The sequence below is a fragment of the Syngnathus typhle genome, linkage group LG21, assembly GCF_033458585.1.
Source record: "Syngnathus typhle isolate RoL2023-S1 ecotype Sweden linkage group LG21, RoL_Styp_1.0, whole genome shotgun sequence".
NCBI classification, from domain to species: Eukaryota; Metazoa; Chordata; class Actinopteri; order Syngnathiformes; family Syngnathidae; genus Syngnathus; species Syngnathus typhle.
In genome coordinates, this window is record NC_083758.1 from 1,745,673 (window position 1) to 1,764,948 (window position 19,276).

The following is a 19,276-nucleotide window of genomic DNA, read 5'->3' on the forward strand; positions in this document are numbered from 1 at the left end:
ACAAATTTCTTATCCCTGCCAACGCGAAGTCCTCTTTTAAAAATAAAAGAGCTGCTTCATCCGGATAGGAGACTCTACAACACCCCTTCCTTCCCTAAGAACTAAAGACAACCGTCCAGTTACCCAGCCCTGCCAACGCGAAGTCCTCTTTTTAAAAAATAAAAAGAGCTGCTTCATCCGGAGAGGGGACTCTACAACACCCCTTCCTTCCCTGGGAACTAAAGACAACCGTCCAGTTACCCAGCCCTGCCAACGCGAAGTTGTCCCCTTAGAACAGTGGTTGTCAAATCAGGGTACACGGAGGTACGTGAGATTTGACAAAAATATTTTGAAAACCACTGCTCCAGAAGAGCCACTTCATCCGGAGGGGGACTCTACAACACCCCCTCCTTCCTCAAGACTTCTTATCCTCTGTCTTGCCTATTTTTATTCCTGTGCACTTTTACGCGTTTCACAACAACACAATCACACAACTTTAGGGTTTTAACTTACTTGTCTCCTTGGTTCGCTGTTCAGCCGGGTCCCGCCAATCCACATCTGTCAGACGAAGGCAGACCTAAGATGCTGGCCCAGCGAAGAAGTTCTCTTCCCAGGACTTTCTTTTCCAGGTCCTCCTAATGGACGCTGGCTTGTCGACAATGCAGCACGTCTTCCTCCGTCAGTCAGATGGTGTGTATGAGGGTCCCGGGTTTCGGCACCAAAATGTTAGAGTGGTGCTCACTCTAACTTATTTTGCAAGAACCACTCGGAGACAAGTTAGTCGTTTTGGGCACCTGCAGGCGGAGAGTCCATTCGTCACTGTGCGTACAGCAATGATCGAATGACGTCTGACTCTCGCTTCCCACAAGACCATCTTTATTAAGAGAAAAAGGGTGGGGGTGACCATAGACTGAATAGACAAGTAAAAAAGGCCCTTGACCTCTAGATTAGCAGGGCAGGGGATGTTTTACGACATTGCGTAGGATGGAACAAGCTAGGTTATTTATTACTGGTTACACACCAACATAAGCATAAAACTAATCTACCAAGGTTATTCATTACTGGTTACATACATTCCAACATAATCATATGATCAAGATAGTTTTGGAAAACCCTGACACTCACCTTATATCTTTATTAGGTAATGCACTCTGAATTTAATCAGGACCCGAACCGATGTCTTTAATCACTTTTATTCATGAAACAGAGGGCCATCAACTTGCCCCTCTGTCTGCATATTCATTTCCCTGAACGTCACTCCTTCACTACGTCATCACGTAGGCCCACAGTACAATATCAGTACATGACATCCCCCCTTTCCTTAGAAATAAACTGTACCATCACATACTAATATTGACCATGTAATTTACATCATCATCTTTTGCTAACCGAACATTGTATTGTCTAACTTTTCTGATGTAACCCATAAACATTTTTTTCTCTTAAACAGTGAACAATATATTCAGACACAACCCTTTACTTTTACTTTGTCACAAAGTCTTTGAACTTTGCTGGTATCTTTTTGACTCTCTGGGGCCTCATTTCAGGTTCCTGAGCTTCCTCTTGTGGTGTCTGGTTGCAACTGTCCACATTTCTGCTCAGTACATTTTCCTCCCCTTCAGTAAAAGTCTTCGGTGTGTCATGTCCTTCAGTATTCTCATATGATTGGTATTTCTTCACGTGAGTGGTATTCCGGTGGTAGCGAGCTCCAGTTGGGGATTCAATTACCACTTGACTTCCAGTTTTACTCACGACTCTATGTGGGGTTGGATTGAATGGTGTTGTGAATTTGTCCTGTTTGTCCTGTTGTACCAGTACTGTGTCTCCAATGTCCACATTTGAGTACTGGGCTCCTCGTCGTTCATCAGCATAAAGCTTTGCTTTCCCTTTTTGTTCAGCATCCCTGTCACGAACATCTAGAGCCGTTGTTTTGGACTCAGAGAGGTCAGGCAACTTTCCTCTCATTTTCCTGTTGAAAAGAAGTTCAGCTGGACTTTTCCCTGTCGTGGGGTGTTCAATGCTCCTGTAAATAGTTACATATTTCCTCAGTTCACGTTTCCAGTCCAGCCCTTCTGCCTGTGCAATCCTGATTCTCTTCATCAGTGATGCATTTTGACGTTCCACTTCTCCATTGGCTTGTGCCCATTTTGGTGGTGTTCTCACATGTTTGATTCCATTTGTTTCACAGTATTCCCTGAACAAGTCAGATTTGAACTGTGGTCCATTGTCCGATTTGATCGTCACTGGTAGTCCATGCCTACTGAAAATGTCCTCAATTCAGTCAATAACTCTGTCCGTGGTTGTAGACGTCATTATTTCATACTCATAGTAGCGACTGTAATAATCTACTAAAACAAATATAGACTGATTGTTTGGTAGTGGTCCTAACAGATCTACAGCCACGTCTTGCCATGGTCGATCTGGTAAGATTGTGTTCCTCAAAGGCTCAGGTGGATCTGGTCTGGCCACTATTTGACATCCATGACAAGCTTTACAGTATTTTTCCGCTGCCTTATCCATGCCAGGCCACCACACTTTTGTTCTGAGATGTTGTTTTGTCCCTACAATTCCTAAGTGTCCTTCATGAGCTAATGCAAGTGCTTTTGCTCTGAGTTTTTCTGGTAAAACTATGCGGCTTCCACGTAACACAATGTATCCAATCACACAGAGTTCATTTACAATGGGTGCATATTGTTTACATTTTTCGAAGTGTCCAATTTCAATTGCATTTCGCACCTCCGTCAGCTCTGGATCTACAGCAGAGGCTTCTTCTACCTCTCGTGTGGTAAGCGCCTTTGGTGTTGCATTAACTGCAATGAATCTCACATACTCTTCAGATTCATGTTCATGTATTCCTTTTGTCCCTGTGTCTGACAACAACCTAGATAAAGAATCAGCAATATTTTGTTTTCCTGCGATGTGCACCACCCGAAAGTCATAAGGTTGAAGTCTGAGGACCCATCGCTCTATACGAGCACATGGTTTGGATCTTTTACTGTATACGACTTCTAATGGCTTGTGGTCTGTGATTAAGTCAAACCTACGTCCGTACACATATGGATGTAGCCTTTCGCATGCCCAAACTAATGCTAGGGCCTCCCTTTCTGTTTGTGAGTATCTGCGTTCACAATCTGTCAGACTACGACTAACGTAGCACACTGGTACCTCCTCAGAATCTTGTTTTTGTACAAGCACTGCGCCTAACCCTACAGGACTTGCATCTGCGATTATTCTGGTAGGAGCCTCTTTGTCAAAATAAGCTAAAGTACCCGCCCCGGCTAGTTCAGTCTTTAAAGTCTGAAATGCTCGTTTTTGTTCTGGTCCAAACACAAATGTAGTCTCTTTCCTGGTCAATCTCCTCAGTGGTTCAGAGAGCGTTGCAAACTGGGGTATAAATCTACTGCTGAATCCTACCAGTCCTAGGAAACTTTTCACTTCAGCTGCCGTTTTTGGTTCTCTGGCATCCTTAACAGCTCTCACTCTCTCCTCAGTTGGTCCAATGCCTTTCTGGGTCAACAATATGCCCATGAAAACAAGTCTGTCCATGTTAATTTGGCATTTTTCCACATTCAGTGTTAATCCGCATTCTGAAAGTCTTTTCATGACTGCGTGCAGGCGCTTGTCATGTGTCACCTGGTCTGGAGCGTGGATGATCACGTCATCTGAGATGTTCTCCACACCCTCGATGCCTGCTAGTGCATTGGCTATCTCGTGCTGGTATTGCTCACTAGCGGACGAGACTCCAAATATCAGTCTTTTGTACCTGTAAACACCATTATGCACAGCAAACGTTGTTATTTCTCTGGACTCTGGGGTTAGCTCTAACTGATGGTAGCCCCATTTGAGATCAAGCTTACTGAATATTGCAGAACCATTCAGACCTTGCAGTATTTCATCCACTGTAGGGATGGGGGTATCTCTCCCTCACAATAGCCTCATTAGCTTTTCTCATGTCTAAACACATCCTAAGGTCTTTGTCATGTTTCTTTGGGAGAATCACTACCGGATTTACCCAGGGAGTAGGACCTTCAACCTTCTCCACAATGTCCATGTCCATCAGTTCCTTGATTTTCTTCTCGACTGCATCCCTCAAATGATAGGGTATCCGTCTCAGTGGTTGAGCGACTGGTTTCACATTTGGGTCTATGTACAGTGAGATTTGTTTGGTGTTTAATTTACCTACTCCTTTGAACACATTTGAATACTGTTGTTGCAGAATACTTTTAACATCTGTGATTGCTGCAACGTTTTCCCCTATTTTTAGTACTCCAAGCTTAATAGCTGTCATTTTACCAAGGAGTGGTTCACCATTACCTCTAATCACAATGAATTCAGCTTCTTCAGTCCTGTCACCTATCTCGATTACACATTTGAAAGCACCTTTGACAGATAGTGTCTGGGTTGAGGAATATGCATACATATTTCTCTGCTCTTTGGGCACATATGATTCACATTTTATGTTTTCAGCTTTTAGCTTCTCCCAAACATTTTCTCCCATGACATTACTCGTTGCCCCAGAATCTACTAACATTTTTAACTCAACTCCCCCTACACAAAATATTAGTCTTTCAGGCATTTCACAGTCTTTCACCATAAATGCATAGTCATTGTGCACAGTCTCTACAGCATTAACGTTTTGCTTCTTTTGTCCTTTGGTACGACACATTTTTGAGAAATGGTCCTTACCGTTGCATTTATGACATGTTTGTCCACGTGCTGGGCATTTGGGATCCTTACCCATGTGGTCAGTGTAGCCACACCTGTAGCACTGCTTCTCTGCTTTATTGTCATCACAATTCTTCAATTTACCTTTTGGCCTTGTGAACTTTCCTTTTTTCGTTGTGATACGACTGATCGTTTCCCCCTCTTTCTTGATACTGCTCCCATTCATTGCTGCTAGTTGCTCTTCCACTCGCTCACATTGCGATGCCAACTCCAACGTGCGAGCCAAAGTCAAACCAGGTCCATCCTCGAGAAGCTTTCTCTTCACGTATCCAGAACAGCATCTGCTCAGGATAGCGTCTCTAATTTGATTGTCCTTGTCTCCTTGAAAGTCACAGTCCTTCGCAGGCTGACGTAAACGTGTACCAAACTGTTGCACCGTTTCTCCCTGATTTTGGAACAACTTGTGGAAGGATTGGCGCGCGTACGCTGCATTCACTTGGGGAACAAAGTAGGAGTCAAGTGTCCTTACTGCTGCCGCGCAGTCGGTCACCTCACCCGTGTTTGGTAAAGTGAAGAAAACATCCTGCACGTCCTGTCCCGCCAAATGCAAAAGTAGAGCGCGTCTTCTTTGTTTAGTAGCATTGGTCGTATCCTCGTTCATTACCAGTCCTTTACCGTCAGCATACAACTCGAAAGATGTTAGCCATCGTGTCCATCTTGGCCCGAGAGTAGCTGGATCAGTGCAGCAAACAAACGGTTGTAGCTCCGACTTAGCCATGTTAGCTCAAACTTAAACTTGCTCACGAAAATCGTCGTCGTTATCTCCTCTTCCTTAGAAGGTGGACGTCATCCTCGTCGCCATTGTTGTGTGCTCACCTTATATCTTTATTAGGTAATGCACTCTGAATTTAATCAGGACCCGAACCGATGTCTTTAATCACTTTTATTCATGAAACAGAGGGCCATCAACTTGCCGCTCTGTCTGCATATTCATTTCCCTGAACGTCACTCCTTCACTACGTCATCACGTAGGCCCACAGTACAATATCAGTATATGACAGTTCATGACGGTTCATCTTAGGCGGCAGCAAGAATTTACGTAACTGTTCTAAAATATGGTCAAAATGTCTTTTTTTGCTTGAGATTTTCCTATCATTGTTCCAGGATCTTTTAGTACAATTCTTGTTCTCCAAATGTTAAGAAAATGTCATTTTCAAAACTCGTTCAGAAAAAGAAGTATATATATTTTTCTGCGGTAATGTTGGAGATTTTCAATAAATACAAATTCATACCGTTTTAGGGTTCTCAGGAGAAAAGAGGCACTGCATGATGGGCATGTTTTGACTTCATTTATCGGTTTATTATAGTTGCTGGCATCACCACTAGACGGCGACTCTAGGAAAAAGGAGGTGAACAAAGACGTGGAGGCAGTAGAAAAAGAAGCAAGGCATGATGGTCATGTTTCTGAATCTATTTTTTACTTAATTTAAAATGTTTTGGTTTTGAATGACTAAAGGTGTACTATGTTAACAGTTCTACGAATGCTGTCTCATCCACTGAATACGTGTGCTCACACTTTTGTACCAAATTAGCCTCTGACTGTAGATGGTGTGCGCGGTGGAAACGTCGGCCCCGGCCATGTATACAACTCATACTTACCTGGCAGGGGAGATACCATGATCAAGAAGGTGGTTCACCCAGGGTGAGGCTCAGCCATTGCACTCCGGTTGTGCTGACCCCTGCGAATTCCCCAAATGTGGGAATCTCGACTGCACAATTTCTGGTAGTGGGGGACTGCGTTCGCGCTCTCCCCTGATTCTCCTGTACAATACAAAATCCCTCACACGAAGCCAAATTTCATGGTTGCCACATACTGAGCGATGGTGCATCAAGCTGTGCTCTGCAACTGTGCACCTACTTGCCGAACTTCATTCAACAAATTAGTAATTGCAAAATAAAATGTAATTACTACGTTCCCGACCCGTTATTGATACGAACGTATATGATATAACTTTCATATAACCTGCTTTCTGGAATAGCCCCACGGATCATTTCCCGTTCTCCATTTACCTACACTATAAAGAAAAACTAATGGCCAAAAGGTACGTGGACCCAGACATACAACTGATTTTTGCACCCCCTACTCTACTGGTCAAATCAAGAGTAGTTTACATCACAGTCTGTTAGCTTCATTCTCACAGGATAAAGCAGAGGGTCAATGACGTCATTGATTCAAGTTCATGGCGGCTGGCAGCAAGGATATACGAAAAAATATGATCAAAATGTCTTTCTTTAAATCAGAAATTGTGCCAGAAATTTTTAGTACAATCCTTGTTCTCAAATTTTTAAGGGAATGTCATTTTCTAAACTTGCTCAGAAAAAGAAATATTTATCTTTCTGCGGTACTGTTGGAGATTTTCTATAAATACAAATTGGGTAGCACGTCCGCCTCACAGTTAGGAGGGTGCGGGTTCGATTACACCTCCGGCCCTCCCTGTGTGGAGTTTGCATGTTCTCCCCGGGCCCGCGTGGGTTTTCTCCGGGCACTCCGGTTTCCTCCCACATCCCAAAAACATGCTTGGTAGGCCGATTGAACACTCCAAATTGTCCCTAGGTGTGAGTGCGAGTGCAAATGGTTGTTTGTCTCTGTGTGCCCTGCGATTGGCTGGCAACCGGTTCAGGGTGTCCCCCGCCTACTGCCCGATGACGGCTGGGATAGGCTCCAGCACGCCCGCGACCCCAGTGGGGACTAAGCGGTACAGAAAATGGATGGATGGATGGACAAATTCATATGGTTCTCAGGTGAAAAGAGGCAATGCATGATGGGTATGTTTTTACTTCATTTCTTATGCTGCCACCACCACTAGATGGCAACTCTAAGAAAAAGGAGGTGAACAAAGGCGTGGAGGCAGTAGAAAGAGAAGCAAAGCATCAGTTTATGGGTATTTACGAGGGTATTTTTATATTAATACTTTAATAGCTAAATGGCTCCTATTATTGTTCCTTACATATAGTATAATTTGTGGAAAATATATTAATTTATTGCTCAATGCATAATCAATAGTTTTATATTTGAATGGGTGGATGTCACCAAAAGCTGTCCCTAAAGCTTAACCAATTTGGTCTGTAAACTTTAGCAGAATTAATAACTACAAGGCAGGACTATTAACTATTTCCCATTGACAAGTATAGGTGGCTCCGCTTTCGCAGAGCATCAAAAAATTGAGATGAACTCTCATTGTTCCTCCCCACGGAAATCTTTAGTAAAAGGCGATCGGTGAAATTGCAGCAACCATTCCTTCTAATACAAACAATAGACGTTCATAGATTTACTACATTTAGAAGGACTCAACCTAAATAGACAGTTTAAACGAGTATTTTGTGTTCATCAATGTGTTTTTTCCTTGAAACATTGTTGGCGCACAGGATTATGGATACCTGATATTTCAAACAGCGTCACCTATCGATTGGGCAACTATTTTGAGTGTGAGTTTTGAACGTATAAACAGTTGTATGTCTTGGTCCGTGTACTTTTGGTATGAGAGAAATGGAAATGATCCGATTTCCGTGTGTTATTTTCAAATGTGTAATTTCAGATTTTTATTCAACACAAATCGGGAAACAAAAGACGATCGTAATTTCCTCAAATGAGTGTTAAGAAATGCTGGCGTGGATTGGAATGCGATTCACCTCCACTGCGATGGTGGCGTTCGAGGGTTAATGTAAATTGCCACAGCAGGAAACAGGAAGTAGTTTGGCGAAGTGGGCCGCGTGTTTTTTTGCTGCGTGTTTTTTTCCCCGTCAAAATGTTCGTCAAACAGCTATCTTGCCTTCGGTCCCGAAATGTATCCAAAGATCCGATTGTTTTTGGCGAATGACCAATTCGTTTTGTTGGTCATTAAAAGCTATTCCCATCAGGAGCTCAGTTCATCGTTATTCTTTTGGGTCAACGTGAACCACGTGACACTAAACCTCCACGAACACACGAAAATCTGCAACCGATGCACAGGTTGAAAACAGCCCGGTGACGCATTATCATTCCAAACTCTTAATAGTTGAGGTTTGTTACGGTGGTCGGTACGTGGCATTAGTATGACTCAATATATTTAAACCGTAACTTGAATTGGTAGTCTCTTTATTTAAGTAGTTTTCTCAGACCAACTTTAAGTTATCGCTTCTCGGCCTTTTGGCTAAGATCAAGTGTAGTATCTGTTCTTATCAATTTAATATCTGACACGTCCCCTATCCGGGGAACATATATTAAATTGATTTTTGGAACTGGGAGATGGAATTAGGGGCTTGCTCTGTCCACTCCACGCATCGACCTGGTATTGCAGTACTTCCAGGAACGGTGCACCCCCCTCTGCTGGTCAAATAAAGGATAGTTAAGTCAGGAAGCCATTAGAATCGGTCCGCTTCATTCTCACAGGATAAAGCAGAAAGTCAATAACGTCTTGAAAGGGTTTGATTCAATCAAGTTCATGACCTTTATCTAAATGTGAATAGCAGAAGAATTCTATCCTTTACAACAAAATAGAAAACATATCGGCCCTACGATTGGCTGGCCACCAGTTTATGATGTCCAGTGGGGATGGGCGATACCGATGATTTTGGAATCGATCCGATACCAAGTATTTCCTACCCAAAATACCCGATATTCGATCCGATATCGATACCGGAAGTGTAATTTCCCGCCCAAAAAACGATTTAAATGCAGTGGCATTCTTGCTCTTGGAGAGTCATCTATTGAATTTTGTAGAAAAAAGTATTACGTCACGTGAATTATTAACCTTTTTAGACATTAGTGCATTAGTGGAATATGCATATTAATAGTATAACTTTAATAAAAAGGAGCTATTCTTTACTTTTCTCTCTCTCTCTCTCTCTCTCTCTCTCTCTCTCTCTCTGTTGTTGGGAAAAAGTTTTGTCTTTTAGTATAATCTAAAAAGAGACATGGTACCAACAGAGATGCAGGGCTTAATCGTCATGAGCAGCAAAACTATCAATTTGTAAAGCCACTGGATACTTACATTTAATATTGTAATACTTTAGTGTTGTTTATAGGAAGTGGAGTTACAAATAAAACGTATGGCGTTCGACCACAAATTGAAAAGGGGAAAACTTTATTTATAAATGACTGACTAAAGCGTAGTAATTATTGCTTCAAATAGCACATCAACCACAAATGCTTACAATTTTTGGTTAGCACCTGATACCTGGATATGTCTTGCCTTTCTGAAACGCTGCTTCTAAGGTACTTTGATACCTTAGCCTCGGTGTGGCTGCAGGGTTTTCCGTCGCTGCCTTAGTGTCTGCGGCACGTTTCAACTGCAGCTCTTCATGAACCGTGGGGTGAATTTTGCTTAAATGTTTTGTCAAGTTTGTGGTGTCGCCACAATATTTAATTGTTTTGTGACATATTTCACATTTTGCCTCGTTGTTATTAAGTAAAATATAATATCCCCAAACCAGACTTCTCTTGCGTTCGGACTGGGCCGCCGCCGTGGCCATGCTTGTTTGTGTTTGTTTGGATTGGAACGGGAGGCGGAGGAGGAGGGCTTGGCTTGTGAGAAAAGGGGGCGGGAGCAAAGCAGAGCAGGACACGCCGGTGCAGCAGGCGGAAGGAAAAGTAGTGCTAGCATGAGTGCAAGTCGTCAAATTGGAGCAGAAAAAAATGAGGAAAAATATAATTAAATAATTGTAAGTATCGATATTTTAGCTAGGGAGATCGATACTCAAAAATGAGCAGCCTGGATCGATATATCGATACTTTTGTATCGATCCGCCCATCCCTATGTGATAGGCTCCAGCACGCCTACTAACCCCGTGGGGAGAATCAGTACAGAAATTGGATGGATGGGCAATATAAAATATTCTCTCTGGTGTCTGCAAGCGTTATCAGTACTCACGGCGGGTGGATTCTGAAACGTGTCTGCAATGTAAAGTTGATTGTTTGGCTACCATAGGCATTTTTAAAAGCCTCTATGTCAGGGGTCACCAAACTACGGCCCGCGGGCCGGATACGGCCCGCGGGACCGATTAATCCGGCCCGCCAACCCTGAATAAATTGTATTATTAAACTTTTTTTTTCTTTTTTTTTTTGCTCATTTTGCCTGCAATGACTGCGTTTCCCCAGTAGATGGGGAAGCTCGCCTGCGCATTTACTACCGGAAGCCGTGTCAGAAAGCTCGGTGCACACTCACAAGTGCGTGTACTGACATGGCGCACTCGCGCTCTATTTGTATCAGTCCCGAATTTAGAGCGTGGGCTGTGACGACAGCATTCTTGTAATTTGCGCGCTGAGCTTTCAGATGCAGTTTTGCGCTAAAGCCACCCACAAACCTTCCCCTGGAATCCTTCCGTTAAAATGTCGCCCAAGTAAAGCAGGGTGAACACAGTGCCGAGCGTTTAAAAGTGTTGCCAATTTGGCTCGACGTACGCGACGTGACGTTCAGCCACATGAACGTCAACATCTACCCGTCACAGATCGAGGTAAACGGACCAACACCTCGGATCTCGCCTAAGAATTGCCACAACAAATTTTACTCCAGACTATGACGCACTATCAAACTAAAAACTAAAAAGACAGCGGTGTCTACAAGCCTACTGGAACCTACAAAAGGATTATAAGGAAGGAACACAAGAACTTTAAGAGACTGCTCATATGTGTCAGAGAGGTTCTGCTCTGACAACTGAGCTGAACTTTTATCTGTTAAGATTGTGCATGGCACAACAGAAAGTTAATGTTCCATGGTTTTTTTTCTATGAAGAACCCAGAGAGAGTTATTTAGTTATTATTTATTTCCTGTTTTTTCTGTGAAGAACTCAGAGAGGGTTTAGTTATTATTTATTTCATTAATAGTGTTATTATTTGTTTCCTGACTTTTTTTCTGTAAAGAACCTGGTAAGGGTTATTAAATAACCGTTATTTGGTTATGTGTGGCTTTCTGGAAAACAATAATTTTTTAAGCTCCCCTACGATCGTCACACTTTTTCTGTTACAAACTGCCACCGGCCCGCCATCAGAGAAGGGAAAGGTTATGTGGCCCTCACAGGAAAAAGTTTGGGGACCCCTGATGTAAAGTAAAGGTTTTAAAATTAACATAGAGGCTTTTAAAAATGCCTATGGTAGCCAAACAATCAACTTTACATTGCAGACACGTTTCAGAATCCACCCGCCGTGAGTACTGATAACGCTTGCAGACACCAGAGAGAATATTTTATATTGCCCATCCATCCAATTTCTGTACTGATTCTCCCCACGGGGTTAGTAGTAGGGGTGTAAATCGCGGGTTTTGTCACGATACGATATAATATCGATATAAAGAACTACGATACGATATTTGTCGATATCTTAAAGCCTGCTGCGATTCATTCACGATATATCGCGATATAGTGCTCTACGATCGATTTTTTTTTTTTAATAAAAAATATAGAACACTATCCTGATTTATAACAATTCATACGCAAAATCAACAAGGTACTGCAAACTCTTTATTTAGGAAATTACAAGAGTATTGTAGTATACAAATTCCTTACTTTAACACTGAACTTTGATGTCGTGTTTTTTTTTTAAATGTGTGGCGAGATTTGTGCTCCCTGAATATTTGATCACCGCATGGCAGGATTTACAAACTGCACGTGTCTTGGCCGTTGAGCCATCTTTTCTTTGGAATCCAAAGTGCTTCCAAACGAATGACTTGAAGCCTAAAGGGGAGCAAATTTCCTCGTCTTTTTGGACACTAGCCATAGCAGCAGCCCAGGAGCCGCGTACTAGTTGTCCCCTCCCCTTTCACGTGCGTGATCTGCTCACAACACAACAACGCCGGGCGCACTGCTCCCGAAAAGAGGAAGCAAGCAACAATGAACTGGATTTCAAAATAAAGTCGCGTCTAATGTCCGAGGTCAAACACGGCGATATAAATCGATGTTTACCTTTAGCATCGATGCCAATAAATCGCAGAGCATTATATCTATTAATCGATGTGTATCGATGTATCGTTACACCCCTAGTTAGTAGGCGTGCTGGCGCCTATCACATAGGGATGGGCGGATCGATACAAAAGTATCGATATATCGATCCAGGCTGCTCATTTTTGAGTATCGATCTCCCTAGCTAAAATATCGATACTTACAATTATTTAATTATATTTTTCCTCATTTTTCTCTGCTCCAATTTGACGACTTGCACTCATGCTAGCACTACTTTTCCTTCCGCCTGCTGCACCGGCGTGTCCTTCTCTGCTTTGCTCCCGCCCCCTTTTCTCACAAGCCAAGCCCTCCTCCTCCGCCTCCCGTTCCAATCCAAACAAACACAAACAAGCATGGCCACGGCGGCGGCCCAGTCCGAACGCAAGAGAAGTCTGGTTTGGGGATATTATATTTTACTTAATAACAACGAGGCAAAATGTGAAATATGTCACAAAACAATTAAATATTGTGGCAACACCACAAACCTGACAAAACATTTAAGCAAAATTCACCCCACGGTTCATGAAGAGCTGCAGTTGAAACGTGCCGCAGACACTAAGGCAGCGACGGAAAACCCTGCAGCCACACCGAGGCTAAGGTATCAAAGTACCTTAGAAGCAGCGTTTCAGAAAGGCAAGACATATCCAGGTATCAGGTGCTAACCAAAAATTGTAAGCATTTGTGGTTGATGTGCTATTTGAAGCAATAATTACTACGCTTTAGTCAGTCATTTATAAATAAAGTTTTCCCCTTTTCAATTTGTGGTCGAACGCCATACGTTTTATTTGTAACTCCACTTCCTATAAACAACACTAAAGTATTACAATATTAAATGTAAGTATCCAGTGGCTTTACAAATTGATAGTTTTGCTGCTCATGACGATTAAGCCCTGCATCTCTGTTGGTACCATGTCTCTTTTTAGATTATACTAAAAGACAAAACTTTTTCCCAACAACAGAGAGAGAGAGAGAGAGAGAGAGAGAGAGAGAGAGAGAGAGAGAGAGAGAGAGAGAGAAAAGTAAAGAATAGCTCCTTTTTATTAAAGTTATACTATTAATATGCATATTCCACTAATGCACTAATGTCTAAAAAGGTTAATAATTCACGTGACGTAATACTTTTTTCTACAAAATTCAATAGATGACTCTCCAAGAGCAAGAATGACACTGCATTTAAATCGTTTTTTGGGCGGGAAATTACACTTCCGGTATCGATATCGGATCGAATATCGGGTATTTTGGGTAGGAAATACTTGGTATCGGATCGATTCCAAAATCATTGGTATCGCCCATCCCCACTGGACATCATAAACTGGTGGCCAGCCAATCGTAGGGCCGATATGTTTTCTATTTTGTTGTAAAGGATAGAATTCTTCTGCTATTCACATTTAGATAAAGGTCATGAACTTGATTGAATCAAACACTTTCAAGACGTTATTGACTTTCTGCTTTATCCTGTGAGAATGAAGCGAACCGATTCTAATGGCTTCCTGACTTAACTATCCTTTATTTGACCAGCAGAGGGGGGTGCACCGTTCCTGGAAGTACTGCAATACCAGGTCGATGCGTGGAGTGGACGGAGCAAGCCCCTAATTCCATCTCCCAGTTCCAAAAATCAATTTAATATATGGTCCCCGGATAGGGGACGTATCAGATATTAAACTGATAAGAACAGATACTACACTTGATCTTAGCCAAAAGGCCGAGAAGCGATAACCTAAAGTTGGTCTGAGAAAACTACTTAAATAAAGAGACTACCAATTCAAGTTACGGTTTAAATATATTGAGTCATACTAATGCCACGTACCGACCACCGTAACAAACCTCAACTATTAAGAGTTTGGAATGATAATGCGTCACCGGGCTGTTTTCAACCTGTGCATCGGTTGCAGATTTTCGTGTGTTCGTGGAGGTTTAGTGTCACGTGGTTCACGTTGACCCAAAAGAATAACGATGAACTGAGCTCCTGATGGGAATAGCTTTTAATGACCAACAAAACGAATTGGTCATTCGCCAAAAACAATCGGATCTTTGGATACATTTCGGGACCGAAGGCAAGATAGCTGTTTGACGAACATTTTGACGGGAAAAAAAACACGCAGGAAAAAAACACGCGGCCCACTTCGCCAAACTACTTTCTGTTTCCTGCTGTGGCAATTTACATTAACCCTCGAACGCCACCATCGCAGTGGAGGTGAATCGCATTCCAATCCACGCCAGCATTTCTTAACACTCATTTGAGGAAATTACGATCGTCTTTTGTTTCCCGATTTGTGTTGAATAAAAATCTGAAATTACACATTTGAAAATAACACACAGAAATCGGATCATTTCCATTTCTCTCATACCAAAAGTACACGGACCAAGACATACAACTGTTTATACGTTCAAAACTCACACTCAAAATAGTTGCCCAATCGATAGGTGACGCTGTTTGAAATATCAGGTATCCATAATCCTGTGCGCCAACAATGTTTCAAGGAAAAAACACATTGATGAACACAAAATACTCGTTTAAACTGTCTATTTAGGTTGAGTCCTTCTAAATGTAGTAAATCTATGAACGTCTATTGTTTGTATTAGAAGGAATGGTTGCTGCAATTTCACCGATCGCCTTTTACTAAAGATTTCCGTGGGGAGGAACAATGAGAGTTCATCTCAATTTTTTGATGCTCTGCGAAAGCGGAGCCACCTATACTTGTCAATGGGAAATAGTTAATAGTCCTGCCTTGTAGTTATTAATTCTGCTAAAGTTTACAGACCAAATTGGTTAAGCTTTAGGGACAGCTTTTGGTGACATCCACCCATTCAAATATAAAACTATTGATTATGCATTGAGCAATAAATTAATATATTTTCCACAAATTATACTATATGTAAGGAACAATAATAGGAGCCATTTAGCTATTAAAGTATTAATATAAAAATACCCTCGTAAATACCCATAAACTGATGCTTTGCTTCTCTTTCTACTGCCTCCACGCCTTTGTTCACCTCCTTTTTCTTAGAGTTGCCATCTAGTGGTGGTGGCAGCATAAGAAATGAAGTAAAAACATACCCATCATGCATTGCCTCTTTTCACCTGAGAACCATATGAATTTGTATTTATAGAAAATCTCCAACAGTACCGCAGAAAGATATATATTTCTTTTTCTGAGCAAGTTTAGAAAATGACATTCTCTTAAAAATTTGAGAACAAGGATTGTACTAAAAATTTCTGGCACAATTTCTGATTTAAAGAAAGACATTTTGATCATATTTTTTCGTATATCCTTGCTGCCAGCCGCCATGAACTTGAATCAATGACGTCATTGACCCTCTGCTTTATCCTGTGAGAATGAAGCTAACGGACTGTGATGTAAACTACTCTTGATTTGACCAGTAGAGTAGGGGGTGCAAAAATCAGTTGTATGTCTGGGTCCACGTACCTTTTGGCCATTAGTTTTTCTTTATAGTGTAGGTAAATGGAGAACGGGAAATGATCCGTGGGGCTATTCCAGAAAGCAGGTTATATGAAAGTTATATCATATACGTTCGTATCAATAACGGGTCGGGAACGTAGTAAGTACATTTTATTTTGCAATTACTAATTTGTTGAATGAAGTTCGGCAAGTAGGTGCACAGTTGCAGAGCACAGCTTGATGCACCATCGCTCAGTATGTGGCGACCATGAAATTTGGCTTCGTGTGAGGGATTTTATATTGTACAGGAGAATCAGGGGAGAGCGCGAACGCAGTCCCCCACTACCAGAAATTGTGCAGTCAAGATTCCCACATTTGGGGAATTCGCAGGGGTCAGCACAACCGGAGTGCAATGGCTGAGCCTCACCCTGGGTGAACCATCTTCTTGATAATTGTATCTCCCCTGTCAGGTAAGTATGAGTCGTATACGTCGCCGGGGCCGACGTTTTCACCGCGCACACCATCTACAGTCAGAGGCTAATTTGGTACAAAAGTGTGAGCACACGTATTCAGTGGATGAGACAGCATTCGTAGAACTGTTAACATAGTACACCTTTAGTCATTCAAAACCAAAACATTTTAAATTAAGTAAAAAATAGATTCAGAAACATGACCATCATGGCTTGCTTCTTTTTCTACTGCCTCCACGTCTTTGTTCACCTCCTTTTTCCTAGAGTCGCCGTCTAGTGGTGATGCCAGCAACTATAATAAACCGATAAATGAAGTCAAAACATGCCCATCATGCAGTGCCTCTTTTCTCCTGAGAACCCTAAAACGGTATGAATTTGTATTTATTGAAAATCTCCAACATTACCGCAGAAAAATATATATACTTCTTTTTCTGAACGAGTTTTGAAAATGACATTTTCTTAACATTTGGAGAACAAGAATTGTACTAAAAGATCCTGGAACAATGATAGGAAAATCTCAAGCAAAAAAAGACATTTTGACCATATTTTAGAACAGTTACGTAAATTCTTGCTGCCGCCTAAGATGAACCGTCATGAACTGTCATGTACTGATATTGTACTGTGGGCCTACGTGATGACGTAGTGAAGGAGTGACGTTCAGGGAAATGAATATGCAGACAGAGCGGCAAGTTGATGGCCCTCTGTTTCATGAATAAAAGTGATTAAAGACATCGGTTCGGGTCCTGATTAAATTCAGAGTGCATTACCTAATAAAGATATAAGGTGAGCACACAACAATGGCGACGAGGATGACGTCCACCTTCTAAGGAAGAGGAGATAACGACGACGATTTTCGTGAGCAAGTTTAAGTTTGAGCTAACATGGCTAAGTCGGAGCTACAACCGTTTACTTGCTGCACTGATCCAGCTACTCTCGGGCCAAGATGGACACGATGGCTAACATCTTTCGAGTTGTATGCTGACGGTAAAGGACTGATAATGAACGAGGATACGACCAATGCTACTAAACAAAGAAGACGCGCTCTACTTTTGCATTTGGCGGGACAGGACGTGCAGGATGTTTTCTTCACTTTACCAAACACGGGTGAGGTGACCGACTGCGCGGCAGCAGTAAGGACACTTGACTCCTACTTTGTTCCCCAAGTGAATGCAGCGTACGCGCGCCAATCCTTCCACAAGTTGTTCCAAAATCAGGGAGAAACGGTGCAACAGTTTGGTACACGTTTACGTCAGGCTGCGAAGGACTGTGACTTTCAAGGAGACAAGGACAATCAAATTAGAGACGCTATCCTGAGCAGATGCTGTTCTGGATACGTGAAGAGAAAGCTTCTCGAGGATGGACCTGGTTTGACTTTGGCTCGCACGTTGGAGTTGGCATCGCAATGTGAGCGAGTGGAAGAGCAACTAGCAGCAATGAATGGGAGCAGTATCAAGAAAGAGGGGGAAACGATCAGTCGTATCACAACGAAAAAAGGAAAGTTCACAAGGCCAAAAGGTAAATTGAAGAATTGTGATGACAATAAAGCAGAGAAGCAGTGCTACAGGTGTGGCTACACTGACCACATGGGTAAGGATCCCAAATGCCCAGCACGTGGACAAACATGTCATAAATGCAACGGTAAGGACCATTTCTCAAAAATGTGTCGTACCAAAGGACAAAAGAAGCAAAGCGTTAATGCTGTAGAGACTGTGCACAATGACTATGCATTTATGGTGAAAGACTGTGAAATGCCTGAAAGACTAATATTTTGTGTAGGGGGAGTTGAGTTAAAAATGTTAGTAGATTCTGGGGCAACGAGTAATGTTATGGGAGAAAATGTTTGGGAGAAGCTAAAAGCTGAAAACATAAAATGTGAATCATATGTGCCCAAAGAGCAGAGAAATATGTATGCATATTCCTCAACCCAGACACTATCTGTCAAAGGTGCTTTCAAATGTGTAATCGAGATAGGTGACAGGACTGAAGAAGCTGAATTCATTGTGATTAGAGGTAATGGTGAACCACTCCTTGGTAAAATGACAGCTATTAAGCTTGGAGTACTAAAAATAGGGGAAAACGTTGCAGCAATCACAGATGTTAAAAGTATTCTGCAACAACAGTATTCAAATGTGTTCAAAGGAGTAGGTAAATTAAACACCAAACAAATCTCACTGTACATAGACCCAAATGTGAAACCAGTCGCTCAACCACTGAGACGGATACCCTATCATTTGAGGGATGCAGTCGAGAAGAAAATCAAGGAACTGATGGACATGGACATTGTGGAGAAGGTTGAAGGTCCTACTCCCTGGGTAAATCCGGTAGTGATTCTCCCAAAGAAACATGACAAAGACCTTAGGATGTGTTTAGACATGAGAAAAGCTAATGAGGCTATTGTGAGGGAGAGATACCCCCATCCCTACAGTGGATGAAATACTGCAAGGTCTGAATGGTTCTGCAATATTCAGTAAGCTTGATCTCAAATGGGGCTACCATCAGTTAGAGCTAACCCCAGAGTCCAGAGAAATAACAACGTTTGCTGTGCATAATGGTGTTTACAGGTACAAAAGACTGATATTTGGAGTCTCGTCCGCTAGTGAGCAATACCAGCACGAGATAGCCAATGCACTAGCAGGCATCGAGGGTGTGGAGAACATCTCAGATGACGTGATCATCCACGCTCCAGACCAGGTGACACATGACGAGCGCCTGCACGCAGTCATGAAAAGACTTTCAGAATGCGGATTAACACTGAATGTGGAAAAATGCCAATTTAACATGGACAGACTT

General features: G+C 42.2%; 4 non-coding genes across 4 annotated transcripts; 2 read left to right on the plus strand and 2 right to left on the minus strand.

The window, feature by feature from the left end:
- The first annotated feature begins 6,295 nt into the window (after positions 1-6,295).
- LOC133145942 (U1 spliceosomal RNA) lies at positions 6,296-6,459 on the plus strand. The gene has a single exon (XR_009711186.1). It is a non-coding gene; the product is annotated as a U1 spliceosomal RNA (small nuclear RNA).
- Positions 6,460-8,814: 2,355 nt separating this feature from the next.
- Positions 8,815-9,006, plus strand: LOC133145809 (U2 spliceosomal RNA). The gene has a single exon (XR_009711059.1). It is a non-coding gene; the product is annotated as a U2 spliceosomal RNA (small nuclear RNA).
- Positions 9,007-14,137: 5,131 nt separating this feature from the next.
- LOC133145757 (U2 spliceosomal RNA) lies at positions 14,138-14,329 on the minus strand. Its single transcript, XR_009711007.1, has one exon. It is a non-coding gene; the product is annotated as a U2 spliceosomal RNA (small nuclear RNA).
- Positions 14,330-16,330: 2,001 nt separating this feature from the next.
- Positions 16,331-16,494, minus strand: LOC133145732 (U1 spliceosomal RNA). Its single transcript, XR_009710983.1, has one exon. It is a non-coding gene; the product is annotated as a U1 spliceosomal RNA (small nuclear RNA).
- Between the last annotated feature and the right edge of the window lie 2,782 nt (positions 16,495-19,276).